The following is a 25439-nucleotide window of genomic DNA, read 5'->3' on the forward strand; positions in this document are numbered from 1 at the left end:
TATATATATATATATATATATATGTACATTACACACACACACACACACACACACACACACACACACACACACACACACACACACACACACACACACACACACACACACACACAAATATTGTTGCTGTTCTCGGAACCGCATCCTTCCAAGGTAATGACATCCATCATACAGTGGTCCCCAGACAGTTATTTCATTTATATACGTACAGTTAGACCATTCCTTCATGTCTCATGGGTCAAACGGGACAAAGTGCATTGTGTGGATCTCAAAGTTAGGTCTGATTAGGTCGCCAGGGGTGCCGGGGTGGGCATGTGGGGCCGATGCGATCCTCACCTGATCACCGGGGAGTTTGGAGCAAGGCGATTCACATCACGGGATTCGGAGCGAGGCGATTCCACTGCTCAGCTATGACTAGCCGGATGTATAGTGAGGCTGTTTCCTGTCATGGTGGCCAGGCTGTGTGATGGCCGGGGCCCAATCAGTGCACCTGGTTCGGGTGACGACACATTGCTTTGGACTGGCGCCCCACCCTGCACCGCAGGGTCTATAAAGGATTGGTCACCAGGCCATCTGCGTTCATGCTCATCCCGCTTTTCTCTCCACTTTGCCTTCCTCACCGACTCGCTGCTGACTCCACATTCTTCACTGCCTTGTCACCTCTCAACCCACCCACATGATCCTCTCTGCTACTCCGCCCACTCGCTCTGGACTCCGCCCACCCACTCGCCGCTGGTTCCACCCAAAGTTCCTCCTTCACGCCTGACGGTCACGCCCCTTCTCTGGAGAGCCAAGCAAGAGACGCCGCGCCAGCTGTCAAGGAGGGATCGTCCAACGGAGCATCCCCCCAAAACTTACTGCATGGCGCAGTCGGTCAATCGTGAAAGGTATTGCGAGACCGTTAGCCTCATCTCCTCTCCTTTTTCTTCTCATTAACTCCTCTTCATCAGGGTGTGTGTGTGTGTGTGTGTGTGTGTGTGTGTGTGTGTGTGTGTGTGTGTGTGTGTGTGTGTGTGTGTGTGTGTGTGTGTGTGTGTGTGTGTGTGTGTGTGTGTGTGTGTGTGTGTGTGTGTGTGTGTGTGTGTGTGTGTGTGTATGTGTCATGGCACCTGTCCTCGCTTAAGTTAAGATTGCAGAAGAATTACATCAGGATAAGTCTGCTCTGTGTCTGCTTTTGTAAGTTGCTTGTTTTATTGTCACACCTTACATTTCTTGCTCTCTCAACTTACACACAACAATAAATTACATTCACTGTGCCACATATTTTTCCTTCCCAGCCTGCCTGCATTAATTCCTTCGTAGAAATGTTCCCAGCTCGTTTTTAGCTCGCCTGTTCGAAGAACAGAGAGCTATAGCGATACCCCCGTCGTGAGCGTCAGCATCAGCATCAGCGTGAGTGTGAAAATATTAAAGTTTTTGGTGCAAGTTATTTTTTCCTTTCTGATGTTTTTATCCACCACACTATTTTTTATATGCCTGATATATATATATATATATATATATATATATATATATATATATATATATATATATATATATATATATATATTCCGTCCGTCTGTCTGTCTGTCTGTCTGTCCGTCCGTCCGTTCCTGTCCGCACTCTAACTCCCGAAGTTTTCAACTTTCACGTTTCATATTTGGTGCATAGGTACAGACTGTGGAGATGGTGTGTCGTGACATATGTTCGTCATCTAAAGTGATTACCATGGCAACCAGGATGCTGTTTACCATCCGTTCCTTTCCGCACTCCAACTCCCAAAGTTTTCAACTTTCACGATTCATATTTGGTACGTAGGTACAGACTCTGGAGATGGTGTGTTGTGACATACGTGCTTCATCTGAAGTGGTTGTGATGGCAACCAGGATGCTGTTTTCCATTTGTTCCTGTCCGCACTCTAACTCCCAAAGTTTTCAACTTTCACGTTTCATATTTGGTACGTCGGTACAGACTGTGGAGACAGTGTGCCGCGACATACGTTCGTCATCTAAAGTAGTTGCCATGGCAACCAGGATGCTGTTTTCCATCCGTTCCTGTCTGCACTCAAACTCCCAAAGTTTTCTACTTTCACATTTCATATCTGGTGCATAGGTACAGACTGTGGAGACGGTGTGTCGCGACATACGTTCATCATCTAAAGTGGTTGCCATGGCAACCAGGATGCTGTTTTCCATGTAGTAACAACAATAACAGGCAATAACAATATATATATATATATATAATATATACAATATATAACAATATAATGTAGTAGCAATAATAACAGGCAATAACAACAACAACTTCTGATATTTCGTCACATGCCTTGATGGAGCCAATAGCAAGACCCGTCATGGAGGCTCCTGTTCATGATGAGAAAATCATGTATTGACGAAATTACAACACATTAAATGGAATAATCTTTAAATAGTAACGTGAACTTTTCGAAACTTTAAAGCAAATGTCCGAATATATTTAAAAGTTGATGATAGATGCTCTCAAAAAGGCACCCTCAATGCGAGGATGTGTAGAGGTGTTTAGTATTTAAGCAGATCCGGATCCTGTATATAAAAGAGCCGAGTCCTAAAGGTTTTGTCTTCACCAGAAGAAGAAGAAGACCAACGCGGAGCTCTCTTTGAGCCAGCGTTCGCGACGCGAGACGCGGCTAAAAATATTAATTATTAGACGAGTCTTTTAAAAACGATAAATGCATAAACAGGTGAGCATTGGGTGGCTTTGACACAAACTCTCTGGTTGTCTTTTCTTTCATTGATCCAGCATGGTCCATATCCTCACCTCGCCGGGACTTTATTCCCAACGATCCATTCCTTTTAGCCGGCACGTCCTTGGCAGTGTCACTTGGCTGCATCTGATCCGGTAAGGTGATCCGGTTTGGACAAGGCATAACGAGGGCATGTCCCCTGGAAATTGGATCACGTGACAATTTTAGGTAACTGATTTCCATTAGACGGAGGACCCAAAGTCACGTGGTTGAGTTATTGGCATTCACGGTCGGTTAGTGACTTACCGTGTCATGGAGTTGTCCATGTGCAACGGCCTGCGATTCTGGAGAGTCTGGTGGGAACCTGAGGTAGCTCCCCCCCCACCCCCATGATCTTCTCGCCCAGACCCCGGGTCCGCAACAATATATATATATATATATATATATATATATATATATATATATATATATATATATATATATAATTGTTTTTATTGTGTATGTTTTCTATGTTGACGTTTATTTTATATTTAATATGACAGTTGTTTTGTAAATGACTCCTGAAATGGTTGATGGAAGTGCATGTGAGAGTGTGAATGCTTTAATTGAAGGCATTCAATTGACACATGGAATGGATTTATTCCTCATTGTTTATTTATTAATTTCACATTTATTGCACAAATGACTGGCAAGGTGAATGTCGTGTTTTTACATGATCAATAAAATTAGTCTAAATTCTGGAATAGCTACTAAAATCGGCGTGCCATCTCACTTTCATTATCAGCCAATGCCCCTGTGCTATTCTTCATTGGGTCCACACTTCTCTTAACTTGTTCTTCACCCCTTGTATAATTAAATAATGCTTTGCTATGATCTATATATTAATAGTTTAAGGGACCGGCTTTGTCCGCGCTTCTTCTCCTACCGGTGACAGCGTGCGCGTGTTGTTTTGATTGCAAACCTACCCTTCCTCCCACTGCTTCCTGCTCGGGCTGGCACCTTTTGGCTGACTATTTGAGTCTTCCTGTCCACCAAGCACACACTGCTTGATGCCCAAAAATCAGATTCAACCCACCAAATCAGGGACCATTGAATATTGGATTTGCAGTTCTCTCCTTCTTCCTAATCATCTTCCTCAATTTTAACCATCTCAAACCGAAGGTGGATGGAGGTTAAGTTTTCGCTCGTGTCAGTTTGTTTGTTACTTGGAGAAAATCGAAGGTTTTTCTTGTATATTGGTTGGTCTTGTGCATTATTCTGGTCTGTCTGTCTGTTTGTCAATCGCCTACAGGTCACAATTTTAAACCGATGTTCACGAACCTTCAGCACATGGTGGAGTTCGATTTTTTTTTTGAGCAAGAAGCCTTTTGTTTTTGAGGTCAAAAGGTCAGCATAGGCCAAAGATCAACAAATTTGTCAAAGTTCTAAAATCCTCACTTTTTTTTATTTGATTGCTGAGAAATTTGGACAGAATTTGCATCTCAGGTCAATAAATTCAACCACCAATTATCTTTGAGGTCAACATGGGCTGAATTTCTAAAATCCTCAATTTTCCTCCCATTGACTTGAAATTTGAAGAGGATTTATATTACAGGTCACTGAATTCAACCAGTGAATTATTTTTGAGGTCAACAATCGACCATATTTCTAAAATTGTCAATTTTCATTCAATTGACTTCAAATTTGAAGAGGATTTGCGTGTTTGGTCATTGAGTTCAACCACCAATTATTTTAAAGGTCAAACTTGTTTTATGGATTTTGCAAGTATCGTGCGATGCATGACGTCTTTCTTGTGTGTTTGTCTGTGAGCAGGGTATCTCAAAATATTGTTGATGGATTCAGACGAATTTTGGTGTAAAGGCTGGGTGTGTGACAAAGACGAATTGATTCGATTTTGTTGAATATCCAGATCCAGATCCGGATACGAGAATTTCTAAAGTGATTTTTCACCATTGAGAGATGGAGCCAAAAACGATATACAGCACAATATCTTAAAACGTTGTGGATGGATTATGACAAAACTTGCTGGATGGATTATGACACAACTTGGTGGATGAGTGGGTAGTTGACAATAACAAGCCGATTAGATTTTGGTTAAGGTCAGGATGCAGATCAGGCCAATCAGTGGGAGACAAACTGTTGATGTAAATTGTTCAGCTTGGCAGAGGTATGCACTCCACTAAGTGCAATTCTAGTTATCACCTTTGTTTGTGGGGCTTTTGTGTGCCTTCTTCATTTGATTACCATTTGTGAAAGGTGCCATTTTCTCATTGAAGATTCTTGGTTTACTTTCAAAGAATAACTTTCCAAGGATAAAATGAGCAGGTCTTTCCTACTGGAATGGAGCACAGTGAAACTGCATCACAACTCTGGTTTTCGAAATGTAATACTCCAGTTTGAATTTCCAGTCCTGTCCTTCCCTACTGTCAATTGTGCCTGTTCGGTTTTTTTTTTCCTCTCTCATTAATCAAATGAGCTTCGGAAATGCAGCTTATGACCTCGTTTTCCTCAGAACAGGATGAAAAGATAAAAACGTCAAGGTGGTGATAGAAAAGGATGTATGCATACGTGTTTAAACTAGGGCAGCTGATATCAACCAGATAGTATTCAATGAAGAAGTTGGGTGTCAGGTTCCAAAGACTTCATTGTGATAAAGGTGAACCACTTGTTAAGATAACCAATGAGAAGGTTGGTGGGATCGCAAGATTTAGCATTGATAATCAATATTACTATATCAGTGTTGTCAAATACAATATTGTGATTTTTTGTAAGACGATTTTATGTAAGTAGCAGATTCAGTGGAGTCATGATGAAAGCATCCACTCACATTCTGGTAGGTCAGGTCAGGTATGGGAGCATGTGCCAGAACAGCGCGTCGCTGCGTCCACTTTCCGCCGGTACTCCAGGGGCCTCCGTCTGGCCATCCCCCAGGCAGATGCCAGGCCCATCCCCATCTCCTTGAGATGATGGTCAATCTGCTGCAACCATGAGGCACGTGGTCGGCCCACTGGCCTCCTCCACTCATGAGACTCCCTCGCTGAGAGAATCTGGTGAGCAGGATCAGCGTCAGGAAAACGAGCCACATGTCCATACAGCCGCAACTGACGCTCACGGACTATGCAGGTAACAAATGTCATCCGAGTCTCTCTCAGCAACCGCTCGTTGGACACAAAATCTGACCAGCGATAGCCAAGGATTCTCCGAAGAGACCTGGTACCAAAGGAATTAAGTCTCCGCCTCAGATCCTTGGTCAGAGTCCAAGTCTCGCACCCATAGAGCAAGACTGGAAGTACCAAGGACCTGAAGACTCGAACTTTGGTCCTCCCGCACAGGTACCGGCAGCGCCACACCCCATGATCCAGTGAATCCATGACTCCCCAGGCCTGACCCAGACGTCTATTGACCTCTGACTCGCAGCCAGCAGAGACATGAATATCACTGCCAAGGTAAGTGAATCTCTCCACGACCTCAACATCCTCACCACAAACAGACACAGACAGGACAGCAACATCCAAGATGTCACCGAAAGCCTGGATCTTCGTTTTGACCCAAGAAACCCGTAATCCCAACGGCTCCGACACCTCATTCAGCACCTCGAGGGCCCCCAAGAGGATGTCTAAAGTCTCCGCAAAGATGACTGCATCATCTGCAAAATCAAGGTCCGAGATCTTGACATTGTCAAACGATGCACCGCAGCTTGATCTCTCCGACATCCTCCCTAAAATCCAGTCCATACAAGTGCTGAAAAGTGTGGGGGCAAGTACACATCCCTGACGAACCCCAGTAACAACTGGAAATAAGTCAGAGATGGTACCACCACACTTCACAGCACTCTCAGTACCAGAGTAGAGTTGAGACATCAGATTGATCAGTTTTGGTGGCACCCCACGAAGACCAAGAATCCACCAGAGGACATCCCGATTCACTGAATCAAACGCTTTACAGAGATCAACATAGGCTGCAAGCAGCCCCTGCCGAAACTCTCGTCTGCGTTGGGTGAGGACACGAAGTGCAAGGATACGGTCAATCGTTGACCTCTTTGGTGTAAAGCCTGACTGCTCTGGACGCTGGTGTTCAAGCAGATGGTGGCGAACCCTATCAAGAATTATCCGAGTAAAGACCTTGCCCGGCACTGAGAGCAGCGTCACCCCTCGGTAGTTGTTGCAGTCTTGGTGATCAACCTTCCCTTTCCAGAGAGGGACAACAAGGCCCCTCTTCCAGTCAGTTGGGATGATGGCTGTGTTCCAGGCAGAGCACAAAACTGCATGCAACGACACGAGTGCAGCATTTCCACCAGCCTTGAGAAGTTCAGCATGGATGCCACAGATCCCTGGAGCTTTGCCCCGTTTCAACTGCTTCACCGCACCCCGTGTTTCCACAAGCGAAGGTGGACCACAGTTGTTTCGAGGGTCAGCAACAGGGATTGTAACACCCTTGACGTCCAACTCAACAGCTGGGGGATCAGCCTGGTACAACCGCTCAAAGTAACTGGCCCAGCGGGCCTTCACTTCAGACTCCTCTGTCAAGAGTGTACCACTCTCTGCTTGAACTGCAGTGCTCTGAGGGATGGGCTTGGATGAACGCAATGCGCAAATTCCCCTGTAAGCAGGACGAGAATCACCTGTCCACAGGTGATGCTCTACCCCCTCACAGATTCCTTGCACATAGGCCTCCTTGTCCACCCTCAGTGCACGTACAGTTTTACGCCTCAGCTCCCTGAACAGCTCAGCTCTGCCATTCAGCCTGGCCCTGCGACTCTGGTCAATGGTATCCAGTGTCCCTTGAGAGACAAAATTCTTCTTTGCCCTGGTAGGTCGGTGGTTCAAACTCCAGTTGTCACACAAAAGACTTTCAAAATGGTACCTCTTGCTTCCTTGCTTGAGGTGCAGCATATAAAAGGATAGAACATGGATAAACAACGCTGGGAAGTCAATGGCAAACCACCCAGTGTAACTGTTGCCAAGAAACTGCTGCGGCAACACCAACTCTGTAACAAATGCGGCACATCAAATCTTGTAATACCATGATGTATCGTGGGAAATTTGTAATGCCATGCTGCTTTTACTCACCCAACAATGGATGGATGCCCTCAATGTCAGACATGAGATCAGGACCGTCTCTCTGGACATATCTCGTGTTTTTCATACAGTCTGGCTTGCTCTCCCTTGCTCTGCAAACTGTCTGCTTATGACATCCAAGGCCAGCTCCACTCATGGCTTCCTAACTTCCTCCACTCTCGTAGCCAACGTGTGGCACTCAACAGAATCCTTTCATCGACTCACCCTGTCAAGGATGGAGTGCCCCGACACAGTGTTCTGAGCACAGTCTTATTCCTGATCTTCCTCAACGATCTCTCTAACTCTCTGGAAAATCCTCATTATCTATTTGCTGATGACTTCACCCTCTGCCGTGACATCCCTCATCTTTCAGACAGGCAGGCTGCAGCCTCTCTTCAGAACTTTAAAAATCACAAGCTGGTCAAACACTTGGAATGTGTCTTTCAATCCTGAAAAATGTCACCCACTCACTCTGTTTCTCTTTCTCTTTGAAAGGAATATCTGGCAAACCCTCCTATATATTTTCGAAACAATACTCTTAAGGAAGTTTAGTCATTCAACCTCCTGGTTCTCAATATCAGCCATGATCTTTCTTGGGCAAACCACATTTCAAAATTGTCCTCCAAAACTAGCCACCAACTGAGCATCCTCCATCATACAAAGCCCTTCCTTGGCACACCTGAACTCCTATCCACCTACAAGGTGTTCATCTGCAACTTGATGGAGTACTGCTCTCCACTCTGGGCTGGCTTACCATCCTCACCTCTTGCTCAGCTTGTTGTTGTGGAAACGATGACCGTCAAAATCATTGGACTCTCCCACGATGAAGTTGTGTCGATGGACCTATCACTTCACCATCACAGACAGGTCGGTGGTCACTCTGTCTTCCACCACCTCCTTTGCACCTCTGCTCTTTCCGTGATTTATCCCTCCCAGGTTTCTGCAGGGCACACAGAGTCCACAATCCATCCTCTTCTCATGAAACTACCTAAATCCAGCCCGTGTCCTAGACACGACATCCAACAAATAACGGGCTGATTTTGGAAGCATGGCATGTGAAGAGCCGGGACGGTGGTCCAACTGGGGAGACAGTGGTCATACCCACACAATACACACCTCTAATACAAATGGCAAAAACTGGTTGGTGCAAACAGCTGGATAAGGTGAGCAACAAACAACAGTCAATCCCAAACACCACATCCGCATGTGTACAACACCAAACAAGAACCCCAATGCTCACACAATGAACACCTCATCATGTCCAACCCAGACACAAAGCCAGCCATGTTCGTGCCCCAGAAACACAAGAACAACAACAAGTGCACCCATACGCACACCCACACACATAAAACACCAGATCACGTGTAAGTAAAAATGAAAAGAGCGGAGCAGCCCATCAATGATATGATTTGATAGTTATTTTGTTTGAGATTTGCAAATCATCATAATAAAACAAGCACTCCTCCATTTGACCTCGAGCACCAGCATGTGACCGGAAATGATCAGTCATATCGAAATATAATCCTGGACGCATCTATTGGCCTGAGGAAGCCGGCTGTGAAGCTGGTGAAATGTCGCCTGAGACCGGGTCGGCTCTTGCTTATTGCTCAAATTAGTGAAGTACATGTAGTTTTACTTTTGGTTGGAAGCACCTTCTTCTTTAAAAAAAAAAATGCAGTATATATATATATATATATATATATATATATATATATATATATATATATATATATATATATATATATATGTTGTTGTTGGTCTATCGGCTGTTCCCGTTAGGGGTCGCCACAGCGGATCATCCGTTATGATCCGCATACTGATTTGGCAGAGGTTTTACGCCGGATGCCCTTCCTGATCCTGGTCGCATCTTACGACACAGGGATATGGATTGGGTTTTGCCATGATTCCGGGCTGCCCTACACCCTCTCATAGCGCGCCTAGTGCAGAGCACCCGTCCTCAAGCGATCCTCCAACCCAAGCCTCCGAGTAGCCGGATTACAGGCGCATGCCACTACGCCCGGTATGCTATATATATATATATATATATATATATATATATATATATATATATATATATATATATATATATATATATATATATATATATATATATATATATATATATATATATATATATATATATATCTTCTTCTTTCGGCTGCTCCGGTTAGGGGTCGCCACAGCAGATCATCCGTATGATCCGCATAGTGATTTGGCACATGTTTTACGCCGGATGCCCTTCCTGACGCAACCCTGGTCGCCTCTTACGACACAGGGATATGGTACACCTATTTTAACCGGGGTATACACCGGCCCAGTATACTGGTACTCATTTCGCCGACCTCGGAAGGATGACAGGCTGAGTCAACCCCCTGGTGTATTAATTCAGTGGCCCAACGGGGCTTGAACTCAGGACCTTTTGGATCCCAAGCCGCTGCCCTAGCCACTGCGCCAACAGCAGGCATATATATATATATATATATATATATATATATATATATATATATATATATGTATATATATGTATGTATATATATATATATATATACACATACATACATACATACATATACACATTATTTGACCCTTGTGTGGCACGTCTCCATTGGTGTGCGGGCTCATATCTGCTCATTGGTTTGGTCGAGTAACTCTCGTCCAGCCGCCATGGGTTTCTTTTCTTTCCTTCCCCTTGTTCCTTTTGCCCTTCCCCTCACAAATTGCGCAAAAATGGCTTTGATTGTGTGTTTTCTACAGTAATGTAATGTGTGGATGTTGTCGTGTATGCATGGTTTGTGCTGTGGGAAGGTACAGGGGAGGAGAGGTTTAAGAGAGATGGCAAAAATGATTAAAATAGATTGATGATGAGAGGGATTGGAAGGGATTCATGATGAGAGGGGTTTTTAGGAAGACACGGGGATGGAGAGGTCTGAGAGGGAGAGGCAGAGGAATTGGAAGGGATTGATGAACACAATAAGTAACCTGGGAATGAACGAATGGGGGAAAGAGAGGAGGGGAGACAACGGTCAACTGCAAGTAAAAGGGCTGGGTTCGTTTGAGGATGGTAAATGGATGTCTACCCCTAATAGTATTGGAGTGCCTGTTTGAAGTTCTGGAGGGAAGAGTGGGATAGGACAGCCTCTGGAAGGTGGTGGTACACATGCGAGAAAAATCTGACCAAAAGAGTGGATGCGTGTGTTAACCCTGGATTTTACAAGTTTCAGTAGGAGGGGGAAGAATGTGCATCCTGTAATTGCTGGGATTGCTCAGAGAGCAGGAATGTATAATTTAGCCAGCATTCTGTCTCGCAATTGTTTACCTTTTAAAAAATGTACCTTTTGGCAAGGTTGTAACTTTTTTCGCTGAAATAATGTCCACAAGCAAACGCTATAGTAAATAGGACGGCCGGATAAATACCCACTTCAATGGATGGCATGAAACTCGGTGATGCAATGCTCTTCCTCTAAAGCAACAATGTGGCAGTTTATTATTGAGCTGGGAATCAAAACTAGACTAGACATCTTAAAGGTGAGCATGCTACCTCTGAGCTGTCAATAAAATCAACTTTAGTTATTTGTAGCCAAGAAGTATAATGATACATTACATATATTGTCTGATGGCATGTACCGAATTGTCTTTGAATCATGCCAGAACAGAAATGGCAAATTATCCAATGCACAGGTACAGAACTGCATCTTGTGTTTTGCACGTGTGAGCAGGCAGGAGGTGGTCAATGAAGTTACGCGTAAAGTTAGCCGGGCCTTTTTCAACGTTGACGTTTCTGCGTGACAAAGGGCATTTGTGATTCTAGGGGAAGGGCCCTGCTGTATTAAGCTTGCTTTCATGGGTCGAGGTTTGAGCTTTACCTTTCTGCAAATTGAAAGAGGCTGCATCCTTCTCCTATGACATCTTGTTGCAATACTTTGCCGTTTGTGGGCCATGAGAAACGATGGCTGGGAGTTTGATCTCAGTCTGACCATCTGGCCATTATTACCTGCCTTTAAAGTGTGCCACAGAGCCTACGCTGTCTGTCGCCTCGTGTTAGCCCAGCTTGTTTTGGCGCCTGTTACCCGGAATACCATCCTCTGTAGTTCATGACAACCTAAAGGGTGGCTATTTGGGAAACAAAGTACTGTGCAATAAACAAAGCAACCGTATGACAACACACTGGCGCGATTTTTACCGTAAATGCTTGCTCTTTGTCACTCTCAGACAACGTAAATCTCGAATAGTTGTTCGGAAAAGAATGCGTTTCATCAGGTTTGCAAGCAAAGTGTTTCGAGGATGCTGTCCGCTTGTCACCTTACATTTTGCCCTCGGACATAAGACCCACATTAAAAGGATGAACACAGTAAGGAGAGGGCAAACAGGTACCTCATTGTCCCAGGCATAACAAACTGTTTTCTCAGTGTTTCACTTACCTTTCTCAACGATGTTGCTTGTGATCAATAACACAACATTCGTGCCCTTGCAGCTCTCATCTTATGCATTATTTTTTTCATTGTTCTTCAATAAGAACTTATAAAATATCTTTTTATTTCTCTGAAAAGCAAACATTTTATCTCATTGTCTGTGTCTCTTTTGTCTGTTTAGCCATTGCTTGAACTTTTCCTCTGTTTACTCTCGACTGCATTGTCTCATCTCACCAGCAGTTCAGATTGGACTGATTGATTTGCAGATGATCAGTCTATACCATGGCGTAGACACATCTTGGAGCACCGTTTCTATGAAGAACAGAGCAAGTAAGACCGCTGAGTCTAAAAAAAATTCCCATATCCGGATCAGAATCTATTCGTCGTTGTCACACGCCTAATACGTCCACCAAATTTTGTCCGAATATGTCCATAACATTTTGCATAATGTCCTGCTCACCGACAGACAGACTGGGGTGAAAACATAACCTCTGTCTACTTTCAGTGGTAGAGGTAAATGTATAAAGCTGTTTCTAACTACTCACTGACTCACTCATATAAATATTTTGTACTTAAAAGGTGGACAAGAAAGTTAAAATTTGGCAAACTCTTGTAACTCTAAACCACAATTCTTGAGAAAAAAAAACTCCGAAAACTGTCCATAAAAGTCTGTAAACGAAAATATCAATAAACAAAAGTCGGCCGATAGAGCCTCACTCCCTCAGCCGGACGAGGAGTGGAACTTGGACTGTGCCTGCACATTCAGCCAGTGTACACCCCCAGGAACCCTGCTTCACATGACACTTCCTTATGGTGAAGACTGTAATCATACTGTGATATCCGAACTATAATTCACAGACCAGTGTTTGTGTGTGTTTGTTTGTCACGCAATTCATCCTACAGTTCTGCGCTGATTACATCCAGACTTGCTACATAGGATCAGCAAGACCCCAATTAATGTATAGATGTGTTTTTATCTTTGCCGGTGATTTTGGGGTGTGGGGCGGGGGATGCAAATTCTCGATGTAAATGTGTATCGTGTAGCCAGCCCCACCTCTAGGTGGCGAAGGGTATTACAAGTCTCCATTTACAGTACAGTATTCCTGTCCCCACATTTTCCAGTGCAGTGAGGTGTTTTGAATTATAAACAAAACGTATATATTTGCTTTATGCACGTTTTTTGCCTATACAGAGCTATCAGTTACCTATGCACCACCCAAATAAAGGTATGTGTTAGAAGAATGTGTTGCATGCTTGGAACAAGATTGCTTGTCGGGCAGATACTCTGCTAGTTTCTAAAATTCAGCAAGCATTTGTGTTTTTTTTTCTTTATTGACATCTATGCACTCATAAACTGTTGGATGGAATGAGTTTAAAACTAGTGGTTGCACTTGGGGGTGTGCTTGGGAATGTTTCAGGAAAACAAAAGCAATTCAATAGCCTGCACGTTGCAGCATTTCTTTCAAAAACAAGTTTATTTAAAGATTTTTATTGCAAAAACCGTTTTATTGCAACTGAAAATTCAACGCATTTCTCTTTTTACACTGTTTTTGGTTTTGTTGAATATTGCAGCCGATGTATTGGTTGTTGCACAAGTGATATATGTCTGCGTCCTGCTGGTGACATTTCATTGGATTCCGCAGGGAGCAACAACATATAGTTGGCCATATGTGAAAACTGAATGATGTAGGTACACTCCAACAGTTTGCAATCTTAAAATCCCACAACAAAAGTAAAATGTCGAAAGATGTTGTAATGGTAATCCATAAGAGGATTGTGTTGTCATAATGTAGTGTCATTCCTACCTTGTTTGGTTGGTTTTTTTGAAATTTCATCCCTTTATGTTTTTACATTTTTTTGAATGTTGTTTTTTTCTTGTTTCTGTAATTTTTTTAAAGCAATACAATGCTTAAGGTTTTATATATTTTGTTATTTTGGTATGGATTAAATCCATCTATGTTATTAAATTTGGCTTGAAGCTACATTCTACACCTCCCCCCCCCCACAATCCTGGCTTTTGGTTCAGTCCACTATGTGAATTAACACATGTGCAAAATGATGTGATTATCATTAAAAAAAAAACCTTAATGTTTTATATATGTTGTTATTTTTGGTATCAATTAAATCCATGTGTGAATAAATTGTTTTTTTTAATACTTGTTTCAGTTCATTTGGGGGATGGTTTGGATATGTTTCACTTTTGGAATGGTAGAGTCCATCTTCCCCCCTCCCATGATCCTGGCCTGGTTTGGTTGAGTCCACATTTATGTTTGATTTCGTTTCCTAATAAAATGATTAATGTTTTATATATTTTTATATTTAGGGTTGCATGTACTAGCCCAGAGACAAAGTAACTTCCTTGCATTGGAATCGCCATCATAGCATCAGCATTTATTGAGGTAGGTTGGGCTACAGTTTTACATTGTTTTGAGAATAGAAGAAGAAGAAGAAGTACAAATTGGCGATTTAGTGATGTATTCTGGCATCCTTTTAAGTATTGGTAGTTCAGAAAATGCTCGAGAATACAAGGTATGGTTTTTAAATGGTTATGACTTTATTCTATAGGAATCCATGAGCTTATAATTGTGTACTCATTTGGATGGGTGGCCATTTTTCGCATATCATGCCTCTATATGGAGTTATATTGTACTCCACGATACTCAGATTGATGTATATTGTTGAGGTTACATGTAATTATTTTCCTCAGGATGTTTCATGCTAACTGATTTGGATTGTTAGTTGATGTACGAATGAACACTTTCTTTTTTTTAGATGTCAATTGTATGTGCATTGAGACTCCAGAAGAAACAGTCGTTCGCTCATTTGTATGCGGCAAAAGGCTGCGTGGCAGCATCACCGGCTCAGCGAACAGCTGTTCCATTGAAGAAGTGCCCTCTGCTGGTAAGGACAGAAATTTGTAATTTGTTCATGTTGCTGGCGATAGCTCGCCTACTCTTCGTGCAGGACACCATGGGATCTTTCACGTCCACCAACGAATACCGGCAGATGGGATGTCCATTTAATATCATTCGAGGGGTGGCACGCACACACACTGATGATTCACCCTACCTGTGAAACACTGGGATGACAGTTTACAGCTGGGTCGGGATTCAAACCCAGGCTAGAATGCTTAGAGGTAGAGGTAATTGTGTGTACCTCCAGGCCATCCTGTTGGCCTCAAAGAAACATTTAATGTGCAGCCTATACATTAACATACATCCCACCCACGTCGCTGTACTCTTACCTTTTTGCTTACTAAAATTGCTGACGCTCCACTCCAGTGCATATGTCATCGTATTGATCGTGGTGATGGACGAGTAGCCTATCTTGCGGGGAACTCTATTATCTTTGGTTTATACTGCTCGCTGATTTTTCATTTAATTGACTTATTTATCCGCTTGCAGAATGCAAGCACAATCCTCAAGTATTTACATTAAGAGAATTAGGGTCTTCCCACATCCTGAACCTCCGAGACTATGAATTATTCTTAAAAACCCCTTCCATGCACACCCCAAGTCCAGCCTGAAGTTTTGAAGCTCATTCTGTCCAGCAGTTCAGGAGTACTTAGAAGTGAAATAAACAGACAAACAAACAGGCACAATTCAAATTATACGATGATGAGATGTATGTTAGTACCCTAACCTCCATAAAGTTATTTATTTATTTATTAAACGTATGTTTTGACTGAATGCAAACATTTTCTCAGGAAACAGATATGTCATTGGAGGAGTATCAAGTACAATACAAATACTGTGCTGTACATATACAGATAAACATCACTGCAAATTGATAACCATTATGCCCTTGGTTATGCTGGCTTTGAGGTTTGACAGGAAGCGTCGTATGACCTCACGTCGCTGTTGAGACAAAATATTTATTTTCTGTTTTCGTAATATTTGCTAATTCTCTTGTCATTTGGACAATTGTTGTTTCAGTAATATGTCGAGTCTGTGACACGATGGAATCCATTTGGCAAGCATGAGCCCATGTGCACTACAAGCTTGGCAGAATAGCAGAGAATCACCTGAGAAAAAGAGACCCTGCAGCATTTTGTTGATAAAACCTGTCATCGGCTTTGCCAAGGACCCATATTATACGACATTTTGTTTTGATGCTTCTGGACCCGGCTTTGCTTGGTTGTTTGCTTCGGCCCGATCGCTTATTCAGGTTATCTTCTTAGAGGAGGGGTTATCATAACAGTGAGATGTGATTCTGCCTGTGTCTGGCCACAATGCACACAAACCAGGTCACGCGAGGCTCATTATGTTGAAGCTGTTGACACGCAAGCTTTGGCACAACTCTTCTCCACTTACACTTGCAGCCATACCACGCCTAACATCCCAATTAAATATTCGGTCTCTTTCTCAGCATGAGTCAACAAAAAAAGATAATTACAGTTTGAATTTTGAGGTTTCAACTGCAAACTTTAAATTTTAAAACATGGTGGACGTTAAGGATCATCATGCAAAGCCAGCATATAGAAGAAAGTGATTGCCTGGACATACCATTAACTTGATTATTCTTGGTTATTATGAAATAATATGAAGTGACTGATGAAATTCAACTTTTCTTTTTTAAATTTTCAACTTTAAAAAAAATCTAAAACACTCAGTTTTACTCATTGATGAACATCTGAAAGTTTTACGAAGATCCGTTTGGCCATCCCTGAAAAAATGGCAACACACATACAAGCAGACAGACAAACATCTCTCCTATCTTTTCTCAAAGCAAAAATTACCCGTCCCCAGTGATGGGAAATGTGAATGGGCATTAAATCTCATCACTACCAACATCTTTCCTTCGCACTTCCCATCGTCTTTCAAAGCTTGTACTGGACCTGCTCATGAGATCGAAAGGCTTGTTCTCACTATGTCTTTTGGCTCCGTGCTGTGTCCAATGCTTGTTCAAGTTCTCGGGATTCTGGATTTTCACGCTGACTTCTCTTGGCTACAGTGGTGGGCAGTCATATGGTAGCAAGACAATAATATGCACCCTTTGAAAGTGTTAATGAAAGATTTCTGGGTGAACAACATTTGGTGTTCTCCCATTTGGAGCCAAATGAGTCAAATCTTTTGAAGTTCCTATTCGAGAGAGCGTCTGTCTGTCTGTAGGTGTGCGGCCATTTTTTTTTTCAATGACCGAATGGATCTTCTTTTTAAACTTTCAGAGGGTCATCAGTAAGTGCTGGGGAGTGTTTTCGGCAAAAAAAGATTTTTTGAAAACTTTGAAAAAGAAAGTTGAATTTTATTTTTAATTGTTCTCTCTCATGCCTAAGCCTTTGTAGTTAGGATGTGAAAGTGAATATTAAATGATCCCTGACCCCATTCCTTAGTGGGGAAGTATTTTAGTTCCCCACCAAAAAAATAAAATAGAAAACAAACAAAACTCGATTTCTTCAAAATTCCAACAGGATTAGAATAGCACTGGGCAATGCCGGGTACCTCTGCTAGTATATATCGATAAAATGAGACTTGCACTTATATATTTGATTTCTGCTGGTTTGTATACAGTAAACCTGGTTTGGAACCAGTTTTCAATTCTTATTTGCTGTTATTCACATCTTCCTCACATTTGTAACAGGAGATATAATGTAATCTATTATTATTATTATTATTTTGTTTGGCGAAAAGTTATTGTTGGAGTTCAGTAACAAACAGGTTGAGCGAGTGGTACAAATTTTGCCAATTTTGCAGCAGTCAAATTTTTTTGTTCCAGGCAACAGGGAAATGATACTCACCTGCCAGCCAGTGACTGAGAACCTTGCAACAATTTGGGAAATTTCATTCACTCCCAACCTGCAACAGAAATTCTATTGAACAATAAAACCAATTTGAGGGCAATAATAATCAAAAGAAGATGTGAGAAATTTATAGTGGATATTAAACCAGATCTCCAATGATTCTGATTTCACCACAATTGTGAGCAAAAAAAATGGGAAACATCAACATCAGAGTAGAAGTGAGAGTGAGATCAAGGGAGGGGGTGAGGGAAGGATGCATGGGTGGAAACAAGCTGCACACAAGATGAATGGAACGCAGCAAGAAGGGGAAAGTGGGGATGAAACAGAAAAGGAACAAACCAACTAACAAATGAAAGGTGGTGAGGGAAAGTGGGAAAAAAAAATCACAATAAGCTCGAAAAAGGTAGTGCTTGGGATTGGGGTCATTTGATGTAGTGGAGATCTTGAGTATGGATAAGCGATGACCTGCGGTAATGGTGCACAGTTGTCTTGAAACCCTGGAGGGAAGAATGGGACTGAACAGACAGGGGAAGTTGGTCCAACAGCAAAGAGAAAAGAGGAAGAAGTGAGTGAAGGCAAGCTGTGAGCCTGGATTTTGGAAGTTTAATAACAGGGTTATTGGCAGACCATGTGCACCCTGCAGAAACCTCAGAGCAACAGAGCCAAAAGAGGGTAGAAGGTGCAAGACTAAAAAGGATGTGGCAGAATACAGAGAGTCTGTGACAGAATACAGACAGTCCATGCTGTCTGTGATGTGAAAGTAGCACCTCGACACTCAGCTTCATCGCAGGATATTCCAATGATTTTGAGAACCTTGATTTCTATGACATCAAGAAGGGCAAGTTATGAGGCGGAGTGCCATCGTAAAGGGGAGACCAGAACTCCATTGAGCTACAATTAAGGCCTCCTAAGTTGTCAAAAGTTCACATTGGCCAAGTAATGACCTTCCACGACGAAGGATGCCCAGTCAGCTTTGGAGCCCATCTTGGAAATAGGGTCTGTCCAAGAAAGATCATGGTTAATGGTGAGGCCTAAGAGTTTGAGTGACAATCTCTTAAAGTGGTTTCTTTAGGAAGTAGATGGGAGGGTTTGCCAGTTGGTCATTGTGGAGAGATCGCGTGAGTGTGGGAGATTTGTTCGGGTTGAAAGACATATTCTAAGTGTTGGACCATTTCCTGATTCTATTAAACCAAGGCAATTCCAAAGTGTAATATCTATACTATAAAAGGAGATGTGTGTGTGCATGAGTGCATCCAGGTTTCACCCATTGGTTTGACAGTTCACCTGACTTCACCCACAATTTCTATACAACGGTTGTCATGTTGGTGCTTGCTTTGAAACAAAGTCAAAGATCGTCATGCCTTCCCTATACGTTTTGCGTTCAGTGCAAAATGACTAAAGCAACAGTTCAAGGATTTTGAGCCAATAGACATCACGGGCTTTGTGAAGATAGGCCTCAGCAATCAAGGCAGCGTTCTCTTGTTTATACACAGCCCAAATAACTCTGCGGCATTCTCTCAAGCAGAACTTTTACCACAAAGGTTACGCAGGTCCTTGCGTTGGAGGTCGGCGGTTAAAACTATAATTCTACTGGTCTGAGTTTTAAAACCATTGCTTTATTTTTTATGCCTGGTGTTGGCTTAATTGTTACGGTGGTGGGCTTGGGATCCTAATGTCCTGAGTTCAAATCCCACTTAGCTGTTGAATTAACACCAGGTGGGGTTGACTCAGCCTGTCATCCTTCTGAGGTCGGCAAAATGAGTACCAACCAGCTTGCTGGGATGATTGAGTCGTTTGAGTATCTTGTGTCGGAGTGGTGACCCATCCAGGATTGTGCTTAATAGCCCAGGAGACTGCTTTCGTAACACCAATGATCTGTCCAGAGTATGGCCCCAATAGATGGATGGATGGAATCCATCTTAGTCTCATAGGTTTCTTGCACTCAGGTAACTAAAATTGTGTGAACTAACAAAAGATAGGCTTTGATCATGCAGATTTACAAATCTCCAAATGAAGGTACCACCACCTAATGTAGCCCCATGGCAAGGCAAGATTTCGGTTGAATTTTTAGTCTGTAGTAGTCTTCGTTGATGCAATGTGGTCTTCATTTTTGAATACAGATCTTCCCAAAGACAACAGGCTTTTAGTGAACTTGAATATATATATATATATATATATATATATATATATATATATATATATATATATATATATATATATTTTGCAAAACTCCTCTGGTAGCTTGTATAGGTTTCTGTGTTTGAGCCTGGGGAGTAACTGCTGAAATCTATCTGTCCGGGTTCTTCCCAGCGTCGTTGTACTTTGTTCGTTTCACATTTCTTTCCACCTTTTCACAATTCTTTTTATTCATTCGAGTTCTTGTTTATTTTTCTTCTCTTTCATCTCTTTTACTCTCTATTCCTCTCTTTCGTTATCTATCTCTCCAAGGAGAAGTGGATTTTTGCAGAAATTTTTCTGTAAGGCTCACTTGGCTGCGCCTGGTGGGTTTGAGGGTCGTGGAGTAGCGATTGAAACCCGAATCGTATCCAGGTTCCTTCTGATAACTCCATCTTTGCTCTTTACTTCTTCGGGTCCCTTCTCGGTCTTCTGTTTCATTGTATTATACGCTTGTACAAACAAGTGTCTTCCATGTACTTCTAGCATATTTTCCCATTTATATGTATCATAGAAATGTGTACCTTGCGTTAATCAGTAAAGCATGAGTCACATTTGCTCTACGACTCGGATACGGTGGCCGTACCCCCCCTAAATTGACAGAAATGTGCGGCGGCCGCAGAGTTTCTGAGGTGGCCTCAGGGTGGCCGTACGCCATATGGCTATCTTTTACAGGCCGTAGGGGTCTCCGTGGAATTAAATCGCGGAGTTATAACCTTTTTCATTTCTAGGTTGGCTGTAGCAATTCGACAAACCGTATCCATGATGTAGATGTGTTCCGCGTCGACTGTACGTCGGGCGTACGGTGGGCTTGCGTTATTCGTGCGTTTTCCGTAGGCTCTTATCAATAAAAAATGAATTTTGCCAACCCCCAAAAAATTATGGCAGCCGCACTATTTCCAGGTTCGCCTTAGGGCCCCCTGCAGTCACCTTGTGGGCACCTTGAAGCTACCTTGCGTCTGCCTTGAAAAATCTATGGCCGCCACAGGGACACCCTCAGGTCAGCGTGCGACATCAAACCAAAGACCGTACGGCACCCCCACGTTTTCAGTCTCCACGATTTATAAATACGCCGTGCGGCTCCCCGAAAAATAAAAACATATGTGACTGCTACATTGTGTGACCGTGGAAATACTGTGACTGCCCTATAATTGCTAGTGGCCGTAGATTTTTTAGACCCTATGGCCGCCGAGCCAAATGTGACTGAAGCATCACCTCCAGTTTACCAATGCATGTAACATCTAACTTGTAACTTTCTACTTTATTCTGTGTGCATTATTTAAATAACCTCCCTGTGAGCAAAGGCAATAAATCTGATTTCATATTTTGCAAAAATTATACAAACAAGAATAAACTTTTCACAAACTGTTACTGGCTCTGCCTAATCAACTAAACCTTTAAGGATACTGCTTCACATGTCTCACGGATACCTTTCCTCGGTTCACCATTTCTCACGTATTCTTTCAAACTACGTCTGTACAATGATAATTATGCTACAATTGCTACCTTTCATTATTCAAGTACTATTTTCATGCATTGTGTATCAAGTCTGATTTGAAACGATTCATACAGTATGAAAATCTTTGAGGATTCGAAGGTCTTGATGAAGCAATCAGGCAAATACTTTGCAGACTTTTTTGTCATCATCTTCTTCATGTTCTTATTTGAGTTTGTTGTTGTTATAGTTTTGAGCATTTTGATGGACTTTATTAACTCTACAGTTGTGTGTACATGGACAGGGTGGCCATAAAAGAGGGAGAGGGGAGGTGGGGATGAAACCGTTATGGGATACCTTTATGTCGAATTACCACACAAACAGACTAGATGTGGTTCTGTAATTCCGTGGACACTTCACACCCCTGATCTGATCACCTGTGATCTTGCATTGTGGCTAATTTATTCAGGGAAAACCTCTGAACAGCAGTGTGCCACCATGCGGAGGAACTCGAGTACACGGTGACCTGAGCGTTGAATGATGTATCACACACAGGACAACATGATAACGTCTCAAACAGTGCAGAGAAGCTTTGAAGTGTTTGGACCACGGCGGTGACCTCCTACAGACAAATACAACCTGTGAGATAACTAATCTCCCTCTTTCTGACCCCATTATCTTTTGAAGTAACTTGTAATTTCATGAACTATTTGGAATACCGGATTTAAATATTTGCCCACGTTTTGTAGTGTTTGATGTTTTTGATAAATATATTGTTTTTCTTCGTAAGTTTCTTACCCGTAAGCGAACGCAACTCAACGAGACAGTCAGCTTAGTGTACATGGATTCAATTGCAAACTACGAGGGATGTTCATTTATTTATAGCAACAAAATGCCCACCATAGTTCTAGGACCACCAACTTTTTTTTTTTACTTTTCAAGACACAAGTATATACAGTTAGTAAGGAAATATCTTTCCTTTCGAATGATAAATACTTATGGATTGAAAAATAAAACAATTGGTACTTCTTGGGATAATTGTGAACAACTTGTTCCTGGAACTTTGTAAACAATCATAACATCCTTTTTCCAGTGAAAGCAAAGTAGGATAAAATTTATACATTTTGGAATTAATTTTTCTACTTTAAATTTCCATCCTTGCTAAGTTCTGCATTATCTCCACGTGTTCTTTTTGTTTTACCTTGTTCACGATATAAAACAATCGATGCAGGTTTAATATCAGGCAGGAAAGAACAGAATGTAAGTACAATGTGGTCAAATTCAATGCAAATTCTTTCACGTGAAAATGTTCACCGGTTGTCTATTTATTTCTGATACAACATCGTCCGAGTATCTGCAAAGGGAAGTGTTTTTGGTGGAAAAGATGAGTCTGATCTTTTGAAGGTTTACCCTTCTTCAGTGTTAAAGAGAGTTAACAACCGCCAATTATCTTTGGCTTCTTTGTGTTTCCATCTGAACTGATGGCTTATGATGCAGGGAACCCACTTTCCCCAATCTGATATGCCATATGTGTTTGTCCATGAACCATTAGTGTCCTTGTAATTCAACATAAGTGCACTAACATCTCCTCATGTCTTTGTCGTGCACATGATTTATGTGCAAACTCGTCTTTTATCACCACTGTGTCAAACTATATAAATAAACCCTTTTCGGTGATAAAATCTTTTTTTTTAAATATCATGTGATGAAATCCATAGCTGATGTATTCTTGACTGATGTTTGCAATCCTTGTGAGACATGTGGAATACATGTCAAAACATTCTCGAAAAAGGATTATTTTCATGTTGACAAGAAAATCTATGATAGTGTACATGCGAGAGAGAGATATGAATTAGGAGGTTGGGACAAGGGATTTATCGTCTATTCAATTATGCTTCTTTGTGCTGTCGCTGTTCAAAAAGGTTCACCAGTGTCAAGCTCATCTATCATTGCTTTGAAGCTTTGGCAGAATTTTAAGGCTGTAATCTATTGACACTCAATTTCAACACCTTTTATCCAGTCATTGTTGTATGACCTCATCGTTACTTGGAGACCATTTCTACAGCTGCCCATTACACCATTGTGACTCTCAATGACTGTTTGAACCCTCGTCATGAATCATGATGCCGACCCTTTAGTTCACCCCACCCCACCCCCTCCTCCTTCTCACCCCATCCCTCTGGACGTCCCTGAGTATACATGCCATGGTTTTCGAGATATTCAGCCAAAAACTGGAAGAGTTGGTTTGGAACAAACAAACCATTCCCCTTTAAAATATTGATTACATTATGCTGCCAGACAATTGTACGCATTGTCACCAAATACGCATTTGCTCTGAAAGTGAAGAAATAATAGGTGAATGGGTAAACCCAATTATGCTATCAGTAAAAACTCCAAGTCGGGCTGGTTGTCTCCCTCCACTTGAAGCATACAATAGCCAGCCGTGCACTCTTGTTCGTGAACAACCTCCACGATTAGTGCAGCATTCCAAGCCAAAGCAGTTGTTGTTTTTAACCTGAGTCTGACCTTTGTGACATTCTCAGCGGGTTATGGCAATACAACCAATTAAGGTTTAAAGTTACGTGAGTCCTTCACAGGCAGGATAAATTCGGAAACTTTTTCTCCGACCACGTCCTACTTTGCAATTAAAGAACAAAACAAGTAGTTATTGGTTCAGAAAGACTTCATGATGGAACAGAGCTGCATGTCAGTTTTGGATTGAAAAATTTGGATGTAAAAGTGGAAAAACATGACCATCCAGAAAGGAAAGTGAACTCTTTAAGCACCCTCTTCCTGTATCGTTCAAGGGACAGTATAATAATTGTTACAACATACTGAGTGCACCTTAACACTGGCCCTCAGCATTCTGACTTTCTCTTCCAGGCCTGGACAAAATCATCACGTAGTCCATCCATCAAGGGTATTTTTATGCACGTTGTAAAAAGTAGATTGTTCCATCTGCTCCCAATATTCTCTCTCTCAGTGTCCTCAGTAGTGGAATTTTGTTTTTCTCAGCATTCTTGTTGTCTTTATCACCAGCAATGAATGAATGCTATTAAGAAAATGAGGGGATATAGGGGCTGTGCTCTTGAAAGTCATTCTTGCAGAACTTGCTTGTGTCAAGGGTAACGTCCTGGGATAGAGTTTCATTCAAGAGGCGTGATGGTCTCAACAACTATTATTTGTATAAAACTAAGATCTGCACCGACTGCATTCCGAAGGAACGTGATAAAAAGCTCCACGATTCCTGACAGTTGATGTGTTTAAATATGCGATGTATGTTAAAATGTCCGGTTGTCTTGTATCCAGAGCATAGACAAACGGTGCCTGGATCTCTCCTGCTGAGCACATTGGTCGCTCCCTGGGTAAAGCTGTGTTATATTTGTGACTTTTGCGCACACGTCAAGCTTTTGCGCCTGCTAATCAGAGAAAGGCGTTTCTCTCTCTTCGTTCTGTTGACAAACTCTTTCAATGCAACAAGAAGATGGCGCCTTATGAGGATGAAGCCATTTCATTTTGATGTACAATCCTGTTGGGAACAATGCATTGGGAAAGTTTTTTGTTTGTATATCCACTCATACACAACTTACAATTTGGTTTAAAACTGGAAACTCTTAACTTTGTCATTGTTAAAGTGTGTAAACCTCAACAATAGGTTATTATTGAAATAATAATAATCATTAATGATAATGATAATGATGATAATATAATCTAGAAATGCATTTCTTGCACTGTGAGTAGGTATGCCTGTGCTCAAGTCGCTCCACATTGTTCAGTGAAGCTCTTTCAGAGAAGGATTTTCAATCTTTTCACTTTGATTCAATATAGCTGTCAGACAACGTGATAAATGACCTCATTGAATAATTAATAATCATGATAATAATAACTAGAGAGTTCATAAAACACCTTACCCCATTCAGTTTTG

The 25439-nt window shown here is 41.9% G+C and overlaps 1 long non-coding RNA gene across 2 annotated transcripts; it reads left to right on the forward strand.

The window, feature by feature from the left end:
* The first annotated feature begins 14568 nt into the window (after positions 1–14568).
* Positions 14569–23602, forward strand: LOC147025814 (uncharacterized). Of its 2 annotated transcripts, none has more exons than XR_015057894.1 (3): positions 14569–14693; positions 14937–15065; positions 22070–23602. It is a non-coding gene; the product is annotated as an uncharacterized LOC147025814 (long non-coding RNA). The 2 variants fall into 2 exon arrangements; XR_015057893.1 differs by having other exon boundaries at positions 14575–14693; positions 21984–23602.
* Positions 23603–25439: the final 1837 nt, after the last annotated feature.

The sequence above is a fragment of the Eptatretus burgeri genome, chromosome 5 (assembly GCF_056783735.1).
Source record: "Eptatretus burgeri isolate ZD-2024b chromosome 5, Ebu_testis_v1, whole genome shotgun sequence".
Classification (NCBI taxonomy): domain Eukaryota; kingdom Metazoa; phylum Chordata; class Myxini; order Myxiniformes; family Myxinidae; genus Eptatretus; species Eptatretus burgeri.